The sequence below is a fragment of the Buteo buteo genome, chromosome 9 (assembly GCF_964188355.1).
Source record: "Buteo buteo chromosome 9, bButBut1.hap1.1, whole genome shotgun sequence".
Classification (NCBI taxonomy): domain Eukaryota; kingdom Metazoa; phylum Chordata; class Aves; order Accipitriformes; family Accipitridae; genus Buteo; species Buteo buteo.
This window is the reverse complement of record NC_134179.1, coordinates 25,206,004-25,228,638: the sequence shown is the minus strand read 5'-3', so window position 1 is coordinate 25,228,638 and position 22,635 is coordinate 25,206,004. Positions and strand designations below refer to the sequence as shown.

Below are 22,635 nucleotides of genomic sequence, written 5' to 3'. Positions count from 1 at the left end.
AAAAAACACATGATATATTTAGTTAAAGACTCTGTGATAGTATCCCTGTCCTTGTCCTCTGATACGTCTGTATATGTTTTGGAACTAGACATATCCAAAGACACATTGTAAAAATGTCAAAATCAAAAGATTTTCAAGTAGCCAAAGTTTGAGGAAGAATGGACATTGCTAATGTGCAAGGATAGGTCAACACTGTATTCCAGGGTGTTCACCGAGAAAAACTCAAGGTATCACCTATCATGTTTGTATCTATGGCTTAAGCTACTATGTGATCCACATTACTCTGGTACCATCAGACCTAATTAAACAGGAGGCCTCATTTACCACTGGTACACATTGCAGCCCTCTCCAGTATACTGATTTAGTTGTCACATGGCTGCACCCTAAACAGGATCTGTGAAATGATCCAGTTGGAAACAAAACAAACAGCTATGCTGATCCAACAATTTGTATTTCTGTGAAATGAACTTATTTGAAAAAAACACTCTTAAATATTTATTAAGGAAAGCTGTCATTTCACAAAATTTGAACTCTCCATAAAACCTATGAGTAAAATTGTTCTTTGTGAGGTGCAAATAATTTACGTCTCTATGCTAACATGCTTTGTTAAGGAAAAATAATATTCACAGGTACATATATAGTATCAGGGCTGATGTTCTGTCCCTATAAAAACGCAGTGAAGGAACATCATTAGACTTAGGATCAGAATACAGAGGTGTTGTGTTGTTTTCAAAGATAAGACATCATTTTTGAGTCCTTTATGCAGACAGGCATGTCAGTTTAGCTGCCAGGAGAAACATAATTGGTGTGGCTCATGGGTCTGATCCAGCTCAGATTAAAGTCCCTCACTGTACAGATCCCACTCACTTCAGTAGTGGTTGCTTCAGGTGCTACAAAAAAAAGATTTAATTTTGTATCACTACACTCAAAGCTCATGATAGGGGCTTAAGGATAGCCTCATATTTTATAGGTAAAAGTGGTCTGTACTTCCTTATCTACATATTTATGGTTTTGGTATCTATGACCATGAGAATAATGGGAATAAAAGCACAGTGGTTCAAGTTTGGAAAAATCACAGAGAACTCTCCATTTCCCTTCCTTTTCCTTTCTCTCCCTTTCTTATGCAGTTTCCTGTTTTCAGTGCCTATGGCTTTTTCTCTTATGTAAGACAAAGTGGTTTATACTGTCTTTTTCTTTTTGTTAATAAAAGTGGCATTTGCAGCAAATATTTAAACCTACAAAGAATCAGGTAAGTAAAAAACCCCAGAGCTTCAAAGAAGATGAAACACAGCAACAGCTTCATGAATGAACAACACATTTGGAACTCACTATTTTTAAAATAGCCTTCACCTCCCTCACACCGAAATAAACACAAACAAACAAACAAAAGCCCATCTCCCACACAGAGTCTTTTCATATATCAGTACATCTAAAAAGAGCAAACAGATGCCTGTATTAACCTTCCTAGGTGGGAGCACGTACTACTGAAAGACTGCAAAAGAAAAACAACACCTAGCATTTCAAAGTTAATTTTACACATGCTCTTATACCAGCTCCCTTTCAGGAGACACAGAAATTTGCTATTTATTTTTCTAGGAAGAATGTTAAGATATGGGCATCTTTTCACAGAAATATCCCAGCTTCTTCTTCATGACCATAAGTATACTTAGACAAACACAGATGTGACATCAAAATTCAGTGCCTGCCTCACCCCTGAATTTACACTGCTCTTTGAAAACCTTTGGTTATTTTTTATTTAGCCCCTCAGACATATTGTATGTTCCAGACATATTTATATAAATACCACATTTCAGGCTGGCAAATGATGTCTTACAATATCTAACAATACTCACCAGTCCTAGTGTTATGAAATTGGGAAAATGGCTAATGTGCCCCAGAGTCCACTAACATCCCACAGGATCCATTATGATGATGGATGAACTTTGAAAACTTTGCAAGTAAGATTCAGATAACTGTATACAAGTTCATAGCCTTATCTGAATTTCCTTAACCGCTGCAACCCACAGAACTGGCTGAAAATCGTGCTAGAGTTGTCAGCCTTGGAGATTTTTCACTACTACCACTGCAGCTGGAAATACCAGGAGAAAAAGCTTCTGCAGCAATTTAATTTCTGATGCCAGTAAAAGCTCATAGGTGCACATCAATGGGATGAAAAATAAGCTGTTACCAAACTGCTCAGAGCATCTGAAAAAAACTTAGTTGGATCCTGGATGTGTAAAGTGGCACAGAAATGCAGCAGGGACTCATTTCTGCTCATTCAAAAAAAAAAAAAAAAAAAAAAAAAAGAGTTGTTTGGGCATTTTTGCTGTTAGCAAATGTTTTCCATGAACAAGAAGTAAGGAATGACTTCAAGATCTAATCTTTAGGATTAAACAGAGCCTTTGCCACCACTGCTATGAATTCCTGCCAGGGCTGGATAAGCTTCTCCTGTCCTTTTCCTGGGCCGGTTTACTTCCCTTTCTGGTTTGGGTTTGTTCCGCCTGCTTGTATATCGGGGCTGGTACTGAGAGATGAGGCCAAGAGTCTGTCCAGTTCCCATCCATTTCCAAACTAGTCCCAAAGCAGCTGCTTATTCTCTCCTGAAAGCTTCTAAGTTGGCTACAGAGTCAGGAGTAGATCCATCAGACAGCAGGAATAGGAATTTGACATTAGATGCTGGTTATTCTACTTTTTAATTTCAACCAGTCAGAAAGCAGAGACAGGAGGAAGAATAACCCCGGACATAGCTGCTGTGCATATGCAGACCTATTGCACACGTGTAGATCACTGTATATGTCTGTTGGGGAAGCTGAGAGGGAAACATGACATCTCTTTTAAAGACTGGCTAAACAGCCTCTAGAAGCTGCTGCTTATAAGCAGCACTAGCTGTATTCATAGGAGTCAGGTCTGGAAGAAGATAGGAGTTTTCTGCTCCCGTTTTAGAGAAGTAAGAGTATCAATGGTCTGCCATAAAGACCAAGCATATTATCCAGTTAGAAAAAGCAATAAATTCAAACAGGAGAGCTGCCTCTGAACTTCATTTCTTGAAATCTATGATGAGGTTGTTTTTTCAGTTCTGACCTGTATTTGAAGCTCATTGCAGTTCCAAGATTTCACTCTCTAAACATATGAGAAATCATATTCTTGGATCTAAATGATCCCTGAATTTGGGACATTTTAAATCTCAGTTTGGGCTTCATGGTTAGGACTACTACAGGACTGGTAGGACTGGCTCTGCAATATGTAGTCCTGGGTGTTGGGCTGGTGAGTTTATAGAGGCAGTCCTGCTGAAAATAATACCACTGGTTTTCACTTCCCCTGAAGTGAGAGAGGATTTGTTGTTGAAAATCTTAAAACACTGCTGTGTTTGGAAGTGGTCAGATTTAACAAAGAAGTGGGTAAATACAAGTAAAATTCACCTCTCTGAATCTTCATTATACCTTTCTATCTCTTGAATCACTGAACTCTGGACTAGACTCTGGGGGTTTTTTTTCTCTTTCTGGAGAAGAGGAAAGTATAGTTACTTTCAGTTAATAATATTTCCAGTAATATAGATGTATTTCCACATAGGATTGCAGCCTGCAATTCAGTATGCATGTGAGAAAGTATTTGCATAAGAAAAAAATTAATAAATTCTCAACTCCCTTTTTTGAGATCAGATGCATGCTGTGATGTTGAGTCTGTTACACAAGCTGAAACATAGTAAACTAGAATGGGACTTACAAGTTCCCCATGGAAAAAGAGACTGAATCACAGAGCAGCTGAAAGTGAGCTTAAAAAAACAAAGAGAAAAAAAAGAGTTGCTGTTAGAGAATAGGGATGAAAGGGCATGATATTCAGAAGAAATGTGACATGAACTCAGGTCCTTTGATGAGATGAGTAAACTGGTGAGCTTGAAGTCAGCCTGGTTGGCTATAATGGCCCAGTACCACCTGTCGGAAAAGGGATATACCATATTACACAGGCACCATCCTCTATAGCCAAAGAGTCTGCTGGAGGAGAGTGTTTTCAGGCAAGATGACCTCTTTGCAAGATACTATGAGGAGTACACAGGAAAACAGGAAGTCTTCTGCAAGGAGCCCCTTGCCAAAACAGTGTAAGTAAAACTGCAGAAAAGCAAGGCGCAACCGGCAGAAAAATAAGTTCATGCAGAGAGCGGATGGAAAATCTACTCTAGTCAGTTGTACTAATGCAGTAATGCATCTCATATTACTTCTCTGGTATTACGTGATCATTCATAGGTTGGGTTTCCATTTCCAGCATGCCTGGGCTCACACCACCTGCATTGGAGGATTTGAGATATGTAGCAATAAACAGGGTGTATATACCCCAGACAGAATATGCCCTTAGTTTTGGGGGTTTTTTATGTTGTGGAGAAAACTTTATCTATGCAAAAAATGTTTTTGAAGTTATTGTATTCAACTTCTATCTGTATGGTAAATTAAAGCATTACACATTTTAAGGAGAGAGATGCAAATCAAGTAGTTGAAATAAATAGGGCTGAATTCCTACCTATGACAAAATTCAGCAAGTAAAGATCTGAAAGTGTTTGTCATGAGAATTGCAGTAAGTGGCATGTTAATTTTCTACTTATTAAATGCATATAATTAACATTTAACTATTATAATAATTTTAGAGTGTATAGTGTTTAAAAAATGTGAGAGTTTTCCTGGCATGAAATTTGAACATGCACAATTTTGACCTTTTTAAGCTGCAGACGATCAAGTTTTGAAAAGACACCTTAGTCAGTACAAAGGTTATTTGAGTAGGAACCATATTTATAGGTTTCTTCACTCTGTTCTCTCTTCACCTGACTATGGTTTTCAACACATATGTCTCTTCCAACACTGCGATAATCAGAGAGGTACTAGATGGACACGGTCAGCCAAACATGACAATAAATATTGGATAATTTTCTTTTTGCAGGAGGTGACAGGGATTATTATACCTCCAAACAGAGGACATGTGTTAATTACACATTGATTGCATGCCAAATATTTTTTAAGAATCATCTGATTTCTTTTTTTAAAGTAACCTTAAGTTAACATGCTTTATTTTAACCAATATTTTAACCAATAGTAGAAAGAAGTGGATTCTACATAACAACATTGTTTGGTAGAAGTTTTTTCTTTCCTTTTTTGTCTTTTTTCAGACTACTGTGTATAATTTCTCATTCCTTTGGAAATCAGAGTTAAAAGACATACTCATAGATACAACTCATTAAAAGAATTTAAGACAGAGAAAACAGCTTCTATGCTCCTATGAAAAAAACAGAATAGCTTGGAGGCAAAATAATGCTACTGTTATTCATATTTCTGTTTTCTTATTATGTTCCTTTCTCCATCACCTTTAAAAAAGTACTTGAACAAAGTCCTCTAGTATGTAAAAGCATCATTCCAATTGCCTAAAGATTTATAGATGTGAAGTCTGTTAGTGTGAAAAGCAACACTACTTCGTAAGTCTTAGCAATCTTTTATAAAAACAACTGGCCACTCATATAAATAGCTGAAAATTAAGGGCAATATTTCACAAGGAGTCAGGCCACATGCTCTTCATCTTCAGGCTGCCTGGGAGGAGACTTAAGGTGGATTCATCCCAAATGCTGATGAAATATCCGAGTGTAGGAACTGTAGGATTTCCAATGCCTTGTTACACTTGTGGTATTTCCAGTTCTGTCTCTCCTCTCTGACAGGGACAAAAGAAAGTACAGGAACTCCCAGAGCAGACTGACATATGTAGTCTGTCCTGCCTGCAGCCTTTTCACAAGCACCTCCCCCAAAATGAAAGCCTTGTAATCATATCTGTTAGTGACTAAATCAATGTTTATGTAAAACAAGGAAGTTCCCTGCCAATACTCTGGTAATCTTGAGATGCACTTAAATGTCATATACTTCTGAATTTTGCTGAATCTTCACCTGTGGCCTTTGTTGGCGTTAGCAAAGGAAATTAAGCCATCATTTTTATTTGTTTAGAGACAAAAGCTTCTTTTCTCTCTACCACATCTTATTTTAAATTTAGCAGGCCTGCATTTGATCAATTTTCTCTGGAGTGAATGATTGCAAAAAGCTCACCTTATTCATATGACCTTGAATTACCAACTCTAAATTCTTCCAGAACTTTACTTAGCCTTTCTTACATGAAAGTATGTGTATAATGAATACAACTTGAGAATTGCATTTATAAACATTCCCACTGGTAGCAAGTACCACCAGAATCTTTCAGCTGATGAAATTGCTCAAGTTCTATAAAAACTGTGATTGTTTACATATTACCTCCCCGGGCCTTATTAACAGTTCCCATAATGATTATAGATAAAATCTTATACTTACCTGAAAATTTAGACCTACATTTGGCAAGTTAAATGTTCCACTAAATTGGGCTGCAAAAAAGTACGCTTATCTTCAACTGGTATGTATTGTGTGTATGCCCACCCATTTATAAGCATGGTGTAATCACAGCATCCTGACAGTTGCCTTTAAAATACTAGTAGCAGCCAGAATGCTACATTTGCTGTTCTTCAAATTGCTACTATTACATTGCAACCATTATATTGCAGCTATATCATATTTCATGGGTAAAGTTTCCAGCTTCCCTATTTAGTATCAGAACTGAGGCACACTTAAACTGAAAATTCAGGTTCTGTTAACATCTGGATGATTTTCTGCAGAGTAGAATAGCTACGTCTGGGCAGACTTGTTTTGAGAGTTCCTCCCTTTCCAAGCTTTCCCAGGGAAAGAGAAGGTTTCTCTTCCCTCCGGGAAGTTAAAACACATTGCTTAAATAACCTTTCAACACTGTCAGTGTCAATCTCCAGCAGCACCTTGGCAATGCATTTCATTCTGGAATTTACCATGCTGCAGACCCTCAGCTAGTCTGAACATAAGACACAGCAAAATAAGTAATTACAACTAAATTGAGCAATAATTCCCAACCAACCATTGTTGCCAGTAGTCAGCAACTTGTTTGTGGGCTAAATAGCCCGAGGTGAACCTTTAGGCAGTTCATTTTCTCGCAAACCTGTGATTTACTATGGTTAAGAGTGGTTTGAAATGGATTAATGTTGCTGGAAAATGGATATAGCAGTTTAACTGCTTTGTTTTCTTCTTCAGTTAAGGAAAAAAAAGTTTAACAGTGTGTGACTTCATTAGGGAGGCGCCAGTAGCCCTGACCCCCCTGCGAAGCTGTCAGTGTTTCAATATGGCATCCTTGCTTTTAAGTGTTTATAACATGGGCACTGGGAGCCAAATCTAGAATTACTAAGCAATAAAAATGTTGGGTTTTAATAAGCAATGTCACAGTCGAGTGTGCATTAACAGGCGATGCACAACTTGCAGGCATGTTCTGAGGGGGTGCCATCATCCAAGAAATGTTAAAGAGCAGACTAATTTTTTACCCTCATGGGATGAATCTGTATTACAGTTCATTTTCTAGTTTACATTTTAAAGAATGTAAAACATCTGTAGATTACGTAATGGATCCTCCCACCACAAAAACAGTTCTAAGTGGGAGGGAAGATGGGAGGAAAATATCACTACTAGGGAAAAGGCAAATCCGTTGTCTCTATTTATTTTTGCTCTGATGTGAAACATCAAAGTTCTCTGTATTTAAACATTTTCTGGACCACATAATTGTCTTTCCTCCTCCTCTGAGTTGGACCTACTGGATCAAAGGAAGGGTCGTAGCTTCAGAAGTACCAGCTGACACACCACTCTCCAAGAAGCAAATCAACGGTCTGTGGGAGAACAAATCTCCTGAAGAGTCTCCTCAGGCTGTTCAGAGGAATGTGGGATGAATTTTGGCACCTGCTTATTTGTGTGTGCCCACTGCATACCCTACGCTTTGCATACAAAAGGACGGTCCTGGGAAGGACCAGAAGGCTGAGTGCCAGTAAGCCGACACAGGCATCAGGTTCCTCCTGCCTAGTAAGACTATTTCCCAGACCACTTTCAGAGCGGTATCAAGCACAGGTGGCCACCTGCTTCTCAACAGCCGGGTGTTCTTGGTTCCCTAAAACACTGGCACGCACCAAGGCAGTCCCGTTTCATCCTTTCCAGGACTTCATTTTTAAGGAATGGGAGTTGGTGAGAACAACCCATGCCAAAAGCATACCAACAACTCGGTAATGTGTTCACGAGTCCACTGCTTTCACTCACCTCCTGCACAGATGCAGACTTAGGTAAAAGAACTAGCACTGGACCAACAACCCAGGTAGGAGAGAGTTAGAAGTTACCAAACAAACCTCAAAACATACATGTGGAAGGTGTGGTCAAGCAGGCAGCTTCAGCAGAAGTTAAAATAGAGCACTTAGAGGCAGAAGGCAGGAAACTACTTTCCCCTAGTTCCTCACTTGTGCACCACACACTGCTTGGGTCTGAAGGTAGTAGGGTCCCATGGGCAGCTATGCAATGTGTGCAGAATTGGTCATCCTGTTAGAAGTGAGCTTTTCCTTTTCTCTTTTCTCGCTGCCTTTCTCTCCTTGATCTTTTCCTAAGGTAACTTTGTGTTTGATGTCTGCCATCCAGGAGGGACTCTGCAAATAAAACTTTGTACGAGCAAAATCCTTCCTGCAATGCTGTGTCGTCACACGATGACCTAAGGAAACCTGGGCCCAGCTGCTGTGCAGAGAGGACACAAACAATGAATGACCTCAGGCCTTGTTTTCATTAGCTGTGTAGATGATTTCAGTGTGTCACAACATGAAATCCTCACTTCAGACTCTATCTCCTGAGCTTATCACCAACCACTTACAGCTTTACTCCAAAATTTGATTCTGGCTATCCTTCTCAAACATTTTGAGCTCTCCTGCCTCACACTTATTTTTAAACTCTTCTGCCACTGTAAGCCGTCTTAAGATATAAGCGCTATCTTCAACTGTTCTGTACCAATGGCCTGATAGAAAATTTTGTGGGCATCTGTCCAGCATGTTACCAAACACATACTGTAAAAATAGGCATCTATAGTGGTATTTTAGCCTGTTAACACAGGCTTCTACAGTCATAACTATCAGTTAGAAGTACTCTTACATTAGTGCAGTTTGGAAAAGAAAATCAAACCAAAAAAACTAAGTAAGCTTAGCACTGCAAAAATGACTATCAGAACTTCAAGTAAAGCCAGCATACATCATGTTTCTACATGCAGAACATACGGAGCTAAAAACCAGCAAGTGCTGTTTTGACAGGAAAAATTTGCATTTCAGAAATTGTCATATTAGACATTGGGGAAGAACATCTTCTGCATTAAAAGAAATTGTCATTGATACTAATTATCTTTTTGACAGCTTTCAAAGTGGGATTAATAACATATCTGGAGCCATACAAATGCCATTATTGTCAGGAAACATTTAGATGCTACTGCAATAATCACTATGAACATATTTCAGATACAGGGAAATCCATAGGTTTTGGACATGTTATTTACAGTTTCCAAGGTTGCAGTCTTTTGGAGAAATGCTAAAAAGACTAATTTTCTCCCTGAAAATAATTTCCAGAAGCAGAAACTTTCTTTTAGAGTATTTTTTGATTTTTGTTTGTTTGTTTTGTTTTGTTTTGTTTTTTGTTAATGTGTGCAAGCATCAGTTCAAAACAGGAGCGCTGTTGGCAAGTGCTGCACAAAGCTGCTCTTTTCCCTTCTCTCACTTCTCCACAGATTCTGGTTATAACCTCTTAGCCAAGACTACATCTATGCCTATCCTTGAGATGGTAAAAAGGGGCAAAGCTCCTGCAAATGTTTCTTTTACTTTTGGTAAAACTGGTCACAGGAGTTTACACAAGGAATGAATTGCCCAGGTAGCTGCTTTCTTCTCTTGCAGGCCCAAGGCCTTCCCAGGTGGTGTACATCTTGATTCCCTATACAAAAATTGTAAAAGCATTTCAGTCTGAAGAGGCTTATTATAGACTGCAGAAACAACTGGAATAAAAAACAGCAAAAAGACTCCACAGGAACAAAATGTCCCCTAGGTCTGCACTCGAAGTCTTCTTGAGCTGTCAATCACCAGTCTAGAGAAAATAAAGCCATCATAGTTTCATAGCTATCTGTGACTGTCATAATCCTGTTTTGCAAACAGGTATTCAAACAAGTCTGGAATGATATTGTAGAGTTCACTTCCATGTGTAATCCAAATAAGATCATGAGCATATTGGAGGGTAAAAGACCTCTTAAGTCACCCTACTGCAAACACTTTACGTGCCCCATTTTGTTTTCTTAATAAGTTTTCACCACCAAGGAACATGAAAGTATTTTAGACTTGATTATGAAGAACTATATTTTTGCAGAAGAAAAAAGATCACGTACCTCACACTTTAAATAACTATGACATACAGTAAAGCACATTAAATAAGAAAGGTCATATTTAGTAAAAAGCAGGGTACAAATTAATTTCATAGAGTGCCTCTGTACTAAACCAGCTTTCTTTGTAATAGAAACAAGAAAAAAGAAATAGTTACTATTCTTCCAGGCATTGCTAAGAAGAGACAACACCTACTATTTATGGGAGCTAAATGAAGGTTAGAAAAGGATTTGGTTGAATGTGGTTCCCTCCCTTCATCTGGATTTACCTTCTGAAGATAAATTGCCTTGAAGAGACATGTCCTCCTGTTGTATGTAGTAAACCTCAAGTATTTTGCAAAAATGGCAAGACCATGTCTCCTGTTACTCCCTATTCAACTAGATACTGCCTTTCTAGGGGGAAAGTGAGAATTGTACTTCATCTGTAGAAGAAAAAAATGCTAACCTGTTAACCTCTTGTTGTCATGGGAACAATCTTACATTGTCTTTTGGCCTGGTTTTGCTCATATCTTCCACTCTTAGCTGCTAAAGTCAACATGGTGAACGTATTACTGGTGCAGTTTCTATCATATATCCCCTACCCGTCTGTACAAAACCAGACAATGCCTTTGATTTTTAGGGTTAACCAATTTCATTCTGACTAATATGCATGGCATTATTTCTACTCAGTGTCTGTTACCAACCTTATCACCATACGTCTGAATTTGATGCAGTAGGCGTATTAAGTAATGTGACTAATATCTGCCATATATAGTTTGTTCTTTATCTGGTCCCCCAAGGGGAAAACTGGGTGTACAATGTAGCATTTTCTTTTCAAAAGATTTTCTTTTTGGATGTATTTGGTTTTGTCTCGTGCTATTTAAGTGTGACTATTATTATGTATTTATGTTAAAGGTGGGATTGAAGAACAACCCCTAAGATATATTGTTTTCCAATTTTTTCTTGAATTCCCAATTTTTACATGATAGGCTTCAAGAAAAATCATTCTCCCTGTATATTTTCAGACAATTGCTAAGATACGAAATGTCTTACCTTGTTATTTCCTTAAATTAATCTCTGTTTTGGTAGAACATCTGTTTTATAAAACTCCCAAACAATTAACATCTACATCATATTTAAAACTATGGTGGACTTTTTTGAATGTCACTTGAGGGAACTGACCTCTAGATTTTTGAGTTCATAAAGGAAGAGATGGAAATTTCTAGAGACTGATTTAGCCCAACTGATTACAGATGCCTAAGTCTTCATCAGTTGAAGTTAGAAGGATTTAGCTGACTCTAAGCATAAACAACTGCTGTACATTTGGACCCTAAAATCAGTGTTAAACATGAATGTTAGAGGCTGGATTTGCACAACAGAAGAAAAGTTCTCCCAGTTGCCACACGATGGCAAGGTGGCTGGCAGGTAAGCAGAAATGAGGGAATTGCGAATGGTCTCACCAGGACATGTGGGATATCCAGAACGTTTGGTTACAAAGAGAGGCCAGCACACACTGTTTAACAACTCTAATTCATTGCATTTTTGCGAAGGAATTAAAAAGATGTTTGTAATAGTGCTTTGGTCATAGTTGTTAGGACTAATTGACCACTTGGGGAGTACAAGGTGAATAGCGCAGTACAGCTGTGAGGCTCACAAATAGCTAAAGGAAAATGTGCCATTTTCTTCACAGTAAACAGAACACCTTTTCTGAAGCTATGGGTAAATCCTGTTATTTCCTCTTAGCTTTAAAGAATTGATAAAGCAGTAGGGAAAATAATGTTTCCAATTTTCCCATTTTATTTTGTTATATACCTTTGTATATAACATATAATGCTTATAATGAAGTATAAAAATACAGTTATAATTTGTTGACGGTAAAGATTGCTGAGTGAATTATACTTTGTGGGAAGCAGTGGTACATTTAGAAGTTATGCAGTGCAGTGATCGAGAGAAAGGAGCAGAAATACTTTCCTTGTCAGAATCTGAAAGCACCTCTCATTAAAAATTCTCTTTTTAAAACATTAATATCTTATTATGGTGTCTGTAGTATTTACATACGTCACCTGTCATTCTTCACAAAGGACTCATGGTTTCCCATATATTGCAATATACCTGGAGCCACGTGACTTTAATAAAACTGCACTTATTACAAGTGGTACATCCGTATTATTTTACAAAGAAAGAACAATGACGTTTTTTACAACAGCAATTAGAAACTTTGTTTAAACTTATTTTCCTAGCATTTACAAAAATTCTTTTGAAACAGAATTTACTTAATACATAAGTAATGAAGTTATATCTAATTATCTTGGCTGACTTTGTTTTATAACTGAAAGGTACTGTTCATTTTATGCCACACAGCCCTAATTAATAACCCAGGTGAAAATGCTGTTCAGTGCAAACAAGTTTTTCAGTGGAAATGTGTGGGGTTCCAATTAAAAGAGGTTTTGAAGTACCTCCTCTTTATATGAAAACACATGAAATTTGCATTTGGATCTAAACTCTTTGTGCTCAAACACATCTGTATTTTGGATGCAGATGCATTTTGTATTATTTGAATGCTGGCAATGCAATGCCAACCTACTTACTAAAGTGACTGCAGCAGATCTCATGCTGAGACTGAAACAAACAATGTAATGAGTTTTTAACAGGTCTCTGCATGTGGAAATCATTTGGTGTCTCTGTGATTTTTTTTATTTTTTTTTTAGTTCTTTCCATTTTTGTGTTAGTTATTTTTTACAACATTATTTAACATTACCCTTGAGGCAGGCTAAGTTTTACAGTTAGGTACTGTACAGATGGGAAATGTAGGCAAGGACTGATTACACAAACTAGCTAAAGGTCGCCAACCCACTGAAAGAGCAGGGAGTAACATTCCAGTTGCCTCTAATTCTGTATACTATTTCTTACATTAACAGTATGACTACATTTATCTTGTTGAGTAATGGATGAGTAAATACAGGAACTAATAGTGCAGACTGATGAGCCCTCTCACCTCATAAAGTCAACTGAGCAACTTAGGCCAGAAAAATCAGTTTTGAGGGGAGATATTTTGAAAACAAGTGTCACATGAGATCAGAAACACTGTAAAGATTTTCTTTCCTAAAGGCACCTCGGTGACTTAAGAGCACTGTTACTAAATCAGCCCTGTGCTTGTTGACCATTTGGTTTTTCCTTATGGACCTCTACGTAAGTAAATCCAGCACATAGAGGTAACGCGTTGGTGAGCATGAGAGGCTCTGTTTGTCTCTGATCTGCAGAGGCACTAAAGACCCTGGCTGGTACAATGGTGATTCTTTAGCTAAAGCTGATCACCACTATCTCCACATCTCCCTTCCCATCTGGAAGCCACTGGAGTATCAGTGGGCATCACACATTGACAGCAACAGGAACCGGGAGGACACATCTAAAGGAGAGGGCAAGCATTGCCAGCTCTGCATATCAGATGATCTGTTCTGTGTTTAGTATTGACACATTCATCTTGCATAAAGCTAATTGGATTTGTAAAAAATGTGAATGAGGACAGAGATGAAAACTGTCTTCTCAGGACTTCCCTTCAAGGGGAAACATAGAAGGGTTTATCCTAATGAAATGTCTGCTTCAGAATAATCAGACTTGGTAAAATATCTTAAAACTGAAACCAAAGAGATTCTAATTTTGAAAACAATCACCAAACAAAAACTCCTTAAGTTAAAAAATCCCTAAGTAAGACTAATCTTCCCATCTGGATGTACAGTAATCCAAGAGAAGGATAACAAAGTTATTGTGTGGGTTTTTCAATGTTTTTCTTGTGTTCAGTGTGGTATTTCACAACTGACTGGGGCCTCCTTCCTCAGTACGTTGGGAAACATCCATTGCAGTATTAGATTCTATAAATGGAAAAAAAAATAGTTTGCCAGAAATCTAACTCCTGTAACATAAGAAGTTGGCTCTTTGAGTAGCTCAGTTTCCAGCCATTGCTAAATTAACCTACAGATGACAGACAGCCTTCTTTGGCCACTGGAAATCATGCTCCAGCTGAACTGGGAGGTCTACTGATACTGGGCTAATGCTGCTTAGACATTCCAGCTTCCACAGACAGTAATTGCCCCGGGGACTGGTGTGGACCACACTCAGCATCCCCCATGTGCAGATACATCAGGTGGCAGCCATCAATCCAAATCCCAAGCAAGACTCAACCCTGCCTTTCTGAAGAGCAGAAAGGCAGCTTTCCTCTCTACGCCTAACTCCTGAACCACCATCATTAAATAAAACTACCATCTTCTATTGTTTTAAACACATACAAGTTAAAGAATGGGTCCTGTTCATCACTGAATCTCCACCAAAAATCAAAGGCATCACACATCAGTGGCATTCTGGACACTACTGTGATGACATAACCCGTCATTCAAGGTTGCCTATTCACCTCTACTAGACACTAGGTGTTTAGCTACTACTGAACTGCTCTGGTGGTGCTCACTAACAGCATCTTTAAATATATCATGGGCCAGCCTGGTTAGTATTTTGAAGTATACTGGTTTTCCCACAATTATATTGCTTTGTGAGAGAAAGCTCTGTCCTAAGTCCACCTCCCTTCTCAACATGGAGATTTGACGTTGTTTGATTGCAGATTTATTTTTATCTGGAGACTATATAGAAGGAAATAAAAAAGCCTATTGTAATAACACAGAAGCCTGGAAAAAGATTAAAAATGTGTCTTTCCCATGGAAAGGATGTTAATCCAGTATCAAAAAGTGTTTAGGCTGTGATATCTTTGGAAGCTTACGGATGTCACCTTACAATGGTGTGATAACTATGAAGGGTCTGACTGGAACCAAACAAAGCTGAAATTCAATGTCATCCTGCTTATCCTTTGCACGTTATATCACACTAAAGCAGGGAATTTCAAAACAGTAAATCGCTATAATCCCAATGGGAAATCAAGGATGGAGAATTTCCTGTCCTTTGATATTTAAAATCAGAAATGCTGATGTTTTCTTTCAACTCACTTTTATTGATTTTGCATAATACTTGAAACAATACATAAAATAAATATTTTATGATTTTGTTCCTGAACATTTTCACAAAGCAAACACAAAATACCACAACCTTGTCTACTCTGTTGACCTTCACCACAAGTGTCCAGGACATGAGTATCTCCACCCACCAGCCAGCTACATAAAGGATTAATACGGTATTTTTAAAGGGAAAAACAGGAGTGTGCAAGGACTCCTTGAGAACCCATAAGAAGAGATAATGGGGAAACTACACTGTTAGGAGGTTCTCCAATAACCATTACCAAAACCATTTTCACAGGACACAGTGAAAATTCAAGGCTTCTTTTATGAAGAAGAACAGTTATTAAAAAGTTCTCAGCCGTCTGTAGCTAGACCAGGCACAGTGCAGCAGTCACAAAAGTATATCTCAAGAACTTTTTCTAACCTTCTTTGAAAATTTTGTCTAATCATGATTTTGAATCCTGGCACCCTGTATCTTACATCCGACATCTGACACCTGCCACTCAGAAAAAGAAATAAACTATCTTACCTCGCCTCCTGCAGAGAAAACTAACAAAGAACACCAATAGCCTTCATACCAAAACGCTGATACTTTCAGAGTCTGCCAGAAACACTCTTTATCTCATGCAACATCACAACAAAGCAGCTTTACTCCCAGAGAAGAGAGAGTGTCAGCAAACCTTCGAAGAAACAATTCTCATTGACCAGTCCACATCCAATCTGGATTGTGCTTCCAGAACACTTAAATTACCAGATATGTTGACCTTCTTCCAAATCAGAAGGGGTTAACATATTTTATACCTCATTACACCTCATTCAAAATGAAATTAAGATGTTTTGCCCAGTATACGGGATGTAAATGAACGAGTGCAAATTTACACATGAACGCACAAACAAGCTACAGCCTCAGTTCTTTAGTTCATAATGTGTAACCATCCTTCTGAAGAGCAAAACAAATGATTGACAGCACCAGCTCTGCAATTCAGCAGAAGTGGAGAACAGCAGATCAGATCAGTCTTTGGAGAGAATTTAGCATAAGGACCTGAAACAGGAATTTGAATTCATGCTTTTGTGAAAAATACTTTCAAATCTCTCATAATCACAAATAATTAATACTTTGCTATATAGTCTTTTTACATCACTTTCTAGGAGCTGATCAGTGCTTTCATCAGAGACAAAGCATTATCTGGAAAATAGGTTTTCGCACAGATTTTAGTAAAACATCATTATTTTCTGAACTTTCCAGTCTGGAGACAAAGGCTTTGTCTATACTAGCAAATTAAAGATATCAGGGACTGTCCTTTAAGGCCAACTGGCACAACAGTGCACATCCACCATATTAAATTCTGTTAGTCTCCAAAACAGTGGCTTCAACCAAAATGCTAGTGGGTCCCTCCCTGACCAGTGCAAACTCCTCAAACCGTACCGTGAGTCCTTTCCTAGTCAGCCCTGGCCAAAACTGCACCCAGTTATTGCTAACGATTTAATGATATAGCTGACAAATCCCAGGACTTTTTCTAGTACTACTTTATTTATTAGTATGGGCATAGCCAAAGAGTGGGGTTTATCTCATGTAGGTGTCTGCAGCTGAGTAATTACTGCAGTCTCGCTCGATTAGAGTCAGCGGCAGTTTTGCTTGTAGTGCATACTTCAGGCAACCATTTCAGGATGAAATGGAGCACCCTACAAGTGTCTGTTTCTCTGCGGATTAAAAGCAGCCCACAGTGATAAACTGAGTGAGACCAAGCCCACCTAAAGTTTATACTGCTGTGAATCAAATCAAACCCCACAGATTAGCACAGTCCTCACAATTGCTAAAATAAAGAACTAAAAAGCAATGCCTGAAACTGAAATACCGTGAGACTGCTTCTCCCTGTAAGCCTGGCAAGAAAGCCAAGTTCTGAGCTTGCCTTTCCCTGTTTGCAGTGTGAGGTTTGTGTGTTTAATTACCTCACAGAGATGTTGTGAGGCCCACCTGCATAATGTTTGCAAAGTAATGTTTGTGGAGTGCTGTATGGCACATGAAAAGTAGGAAGGCGAGCCAGGCATGAGGTGGAGACAGAACAGGCGATCGAGCTCTGGATTCCTATGTTTTTGTTCACTCCTCTGGCAGCTTTTGCACTGTGGCTGCAGACATTAAGATAGTTGAAGTTAATTAATTATTTTCTTGGTATGAACTGTATTGAGGGCCCCTGTATAAGACTACTGTTTACAGATAGCTTACAAGTTGCTGTTGTTTTCTACTGCATGTTATGTCCTGGCATAGCTACTGCATTTGTACACAGAGAGTGGCATGGATTTTCCGGTCAGTGCCGACTCTGGACAGTTTTAGCTCCTAAGGAAACTGCCTAGGAAATGTGTGTGAAAACAGCACTCTTAAGGGAAATAATACCTATCTGAATTGTAACAATCCTTACCGGTGACTACTATATTGATATTTATGCACATGTGCAGAGGAATTCACTGTGGGCTCACAGTAACCGGGGAAAGCCAGAGCATCTAGCATGAATGGTGGCTGTTTAAGCAGGGCACAATATTGCTACTGTTACAGACAGCTGGGAGGAAGTCTTAGAGGGGCATCATGGTCCACTGACCGCACACTTCTGTCTGACAGCTTTGAAAGAGGCCAGCAAGAAAAATCTGCGTCTATTAAGCAGCAGCAAACCCTGCTCCTCCCTGCGGAACAGTGAGAGCTGGGAGACAGAAATTCAGTTGCCTTAACCATTCCCTCCAGAAAACAAAAATATCCTACAATTTAAAGATCCATTTTACCTTCTCTATGTTGGCTCAAATGCATTAAAAGAGCTAAAATTGCAGAAAGCTGGTCTCTGGCTTTTGAATCCTGAGAGTCTAAGCAAGCAGACACATAGTTATAATCTCTGCATATCTCCCATTTAGGCCATTTGGCTCAATGAGGCTTAGAATAAGCTAGCCTGTTGCTGGCATTTGAGCACTTACAAAATGCTATCAGCACAGGAACATAAGACTAGTCCAAATGCAATTTGAAAGTATGCAGTCCAGAAGGTGTGAGCTCTCCTCCCTCATTTCATTAATACTCACACTAGGTAGCCTTCTCTGTTATGTCTTGTTATACATGCTGTTATGATACAGCTTCTGTGCTTTAAAACCAGTCAGCATGGCCAGGTTCAGAAGATGGCTGATTCCTGTTCTTTAAATTCACTGTACCATTTCCATTGGCAGAGGCTCATGAAAGCCAAAGTGGTTTTAGCTGGTGGGAGAGTAGTACCTCATAGCCAAGTTTCAAGGTGGAAATCAGTGTAGAATTACACTCAGGGTTACAGCAAGGGCCAAGAAGGAGAAGCCTCCCTGCATTGCCAAGTGCTTCAAAGGAGAAGGATTTATGGCTCCTTTGAGAGTTTAGGATGGTACCAGCTATTGATGGTAGCTAATAGGGCACAAAAGAGAGGTGAAATTCACACTGGATTTAATGCCCCTGAATCAACAGAATTGTACCAGTGTGAATTTAGTTTGTCTTTCTATGAATAGTGTCTATAAAAGTTGACGCAAACTCTAGAAAGCATTTGCATTTACCAAGCTCACTTTCTCCTCATCTGTTTTTAGGTTATAGTGTTAACCATCTTGTCTGTCATGTATATCCGGCTTCTACCCTGAAAAACCATCAAGGCTGCTTAAATACTCATTATTTTTACAGGCTATAGATATCACAATTTTTAAAGTTAAGATGGTGGACTGTTCATAAAAACTGCTGTGTAATTACTGAAATATGGAAAGATGTCTATGTTACTATTTTATATTTGCACTTAGAATAAGCTGTCCATAATGAAGGCACAGATATTAATGTGATAGAATGAACATGATGTTAGAGGAAGGAAAAGTTTGAAAGCATGAAAAAATAGCTTGTTCCTAGAAAGCATAAATTCTTAAAAATTAAAAGATACACAGAATTTCTATTTTCAAAACTGAGTTTTAAGGACAAGAACAGTATTGTGAAGAATACATTGAGCATAAAGGAAACATTGCTGTATAAAGCACTGAAAAAAGTAGTAAAATCTTTACCTGTGAGTAACAAAATATTTAATTTCAGAATAGATCTGTGCTTAAATAAATGCTTGTTTGTTGATTTCTTCTTAATTTGGGGAAATATAAATTATTGAAAATAGAAATCTCAGTATTCTTAACTTGTATGCAACAAACAAAATTTGTATCTGCAGGGATCAGAAATAGCATATCATGGCACTGTCTTGCTGTTACTGAAAATACAATAGCAGAGAAAGGTTACTTGCCCACAGCGCTGCCCTTTGAGGTATATTCTCTATAAGCATATTCTTGTAATAGTTGCTCACAAACAACAAAAAAATCACCATATCCCCAGAGAAAGATGCAGTTACTTTGCACATAATGCTGTGCACCAGTCTTTGTCCCTACCTCCTGCTTTCTTTGAACTCTAATAGTTCCAGAAAATAGTATGGATTGGTGAGAGAGGGGGATAAGTTAATGAATTGTGAATGTGCATATTGACAACACATTGCTAAAAAGATTAGGAAGTCCCTCTTTTGAATTGTTACTTTATAGGTACAATTTTCACTGTTAGAGAATACAGCCAATATTCTCCGTGAATCGCTATATAGTGGAAGGAAGTGTTTGGCATCTCAGGCTGAATAAAGACTACAGGTTTGCTCTTCAAAGGTGGCATGGTGTCTGGAGACTTCAGGAGTGGCATGAAAGCTGATGAAGGTGTGACCAGTGCTCCAGGCAGCAGCTTTGCCCATCTCAGAGTTAAGGACATTGCACAAGTAAGGTCACTGTTTAAGCTCTGACATTTCACCAGTGAAGCATAAGAGCAGACTTCATGCAGAGTTAGCCAGGAAGACACTTTCTACTAACATCTTACAGCTTCCAGTTGGAGGCAAATCCAAGATCTCCCTGAATGCTTTTCCTTTTAAAAAGGGAAGACTGATCTAATGTGCAGCATGTGTTTGGCAATCCAACCTATAAACACGAGGGTAGTGTCAAGCTGAAATCCTCAATGAGATGAAATTTTGACACTATTTTAAGAAGGAAAAGGGGATGATACAGGATAATAGCCTCATTCCTATAAAATGCGACATGTATAGAGTCTGCCAAACAGGCCTGAACCTCCCAAACCTTCCTAGATGAGAAAATAACCACTGGAAAGGCCACCTTCATTGAGAAGTCGTAGCAGAATGACTGGACATCATATAGGTGGGTACACAGCCTGAGTTCTGTAGAGGACAAATTGTGTGGCAGGAGGAACAGGCATGAAATTCTACAGAAAGCTTACGGTATCAGTAAGGAAGAACGCTGAAAATTCTTCCTGCAGTTGACAGCCAGGTACTCTGCAAGTGGAGTAAAGGAAAGCCCTCTTCTCCCAGTTCAGGCAAGAAATCTTGGAGAGAAAATGGAGAAGGGAAACTCGGGTAGTGAATCCAGCTTTTTGGTTTCATTATTGATTAGGCAGAAGAGCTCTTGAAAGTGTGTATCAACCTCTGGACAAGACCAGAAATGTATGAGATGGGAACTGAGATAGTGTTATAAGCTTCACAGCTCTTGAAAGTCAGTCCAAGGAAGTATTTTTTTATGAACGAAATGTGCTGACAGGACTAAATCATCACTCTTATCTTTGGGTAGGCAGAAGCTGGGTCCAAAGCTTTGGGAAATATCATGAATGCTGAAGAAAGTGAATGGCAGAAGCTGATACTGGGAGTGGTCCTAATTCCCGCATAGATCCTTCCAATACAAAAACATGATTTAGACATGGAGGTTCATGACTTGTAGACTGAGATGTGCAAATTATTTGAGAGGAATGAGTCATGATAGCATCCTGAACTTGGGATTTATGAAAAAAATACATGCACCTTTCCAAGCTCATCACAGACCTCCAGTTTTCATTTTTGTTTCTGAAGTATTAGTGGCTAAGCCTTAAAGCAAAAGCAAAACCCTGTCAACTCACTCACTTTTCTGCCAAGTGATTCCAGGATGGAACAAGAGACCAAACCAGGAGGAATGCTATCTTAATAGCTTAGAGATGGGGAGTGCCTGGGATGAGTGGTCACCCTGACGTAAGGTAATAACCCTCAGGATTAGGAAGCAAAAGTTACGGCACTGAAAATAAAGAACAATAGAATTTAAGAACTTAAGAGTAAGAAGAATTTAACAAAAATTCTTCTATCCCCAGTGTGCCAGAGGACATCCAGCTGATGTTAGAAGAAGGTGATAATCCTAGCTAAGCATTGCTGCACTAGTCAGTACTTTTAGAATCAACATAAAAACTGAGGTGAAGGTTTGAAGGCTTGTCTTCATGTGTTACTTCCTGCTCATGGGATGTTACAGTGGTGTTGACACCTCTGCCTTGTTGCTCTGATGATCTGCGTCTTGCTGAAAAACTAGTGGTTTTTGTATTGCCTGGGAAAAGAGATGTTGAATGATTCAGAAGATGCAACAACAGAACAAAATAGGGCTTTTTCATTCTGTCAGAGCCTGAGAAGCTCATGGACTTTTTCAATATGAAGTTCCAGGGATAACACTGCCATTCACAAGCAAGATAGTACTTAAAGCCATTGTAAACAGAGCACTTCCTAGGACATGCTCCTCTTCCTCTATAGATAGTGAGTGTGGAAATCACCGGTGGTGAACCAATTACATGTAATATACCATTTGAAACCTATTGAAGAGGCAGAAACAGCAAAGATTTCTCTGAAAGAAGGATCACTCAGCACCTGTAAGTTCAAAAAAATCTTTTGAAGGAAGCCTTTGAAGGTAGGTAGGGAATTCTGAGATGTTCAGTGAAGCTCCAACAAGAAAAGAGATTAGTGGTGTACATCAGGATTCACTAAAAGATCAGGTGTTGTTCTGATTTCTCTACTGCATCCAAAGCATCAGAGCTTAACGAGTTGGACAAGACAATAATGAGGTGAAAAATCTGTGTCTAACATTATTTTGTTGGGTATATCCATGCATAAATAAAGACTTGAAGAAAGACTGTGGAAAGAGCTAAAAAAATAAATTTGAAAATGCTATAGGAAGTCATTAGAATATAGTTGAGTTTGAATAAGGAAGCACAGTAAATTTAGCTGATAATACATGGAAAATATTTGATCCAATACTGTAAATAACTTAATTTAAAGAACTTATTTGAAATTTATAGAAACCATTCTGTAGGGTTCAGGTATAAGAGAAATATTTTAAACATTGCTCCATAATGCTTTTGCAATCACTGACAAAAAATATTTCAGCTGCAAATACTTTATTTTCAGTGTTTCTTAATTTTTCTGTAACAGTCCTTACAAAAAAATCTGGGAGAAATGAGTATTTTATTTTGAAAATGTCCAGATTTTTTTCCCCAAACATTCTCATTTTTAAAGTTGCTCCTGTG

The 22,635-nt window shown here is 38.5% G+C and overlaps 1 protein-coding gene across 1 annotated transcript in view; it reads right to left on the bottom strand.

The window, feature by feature from the left end:
• Positions 1-22,635, bottom strand: part of PDE7B (phosphodiesterase 7B) — a 183,892-nt gene that overhangs the window by 119,378 nt on the left and 41,879 nt on the right. The window lies entirely within an intron of this gene.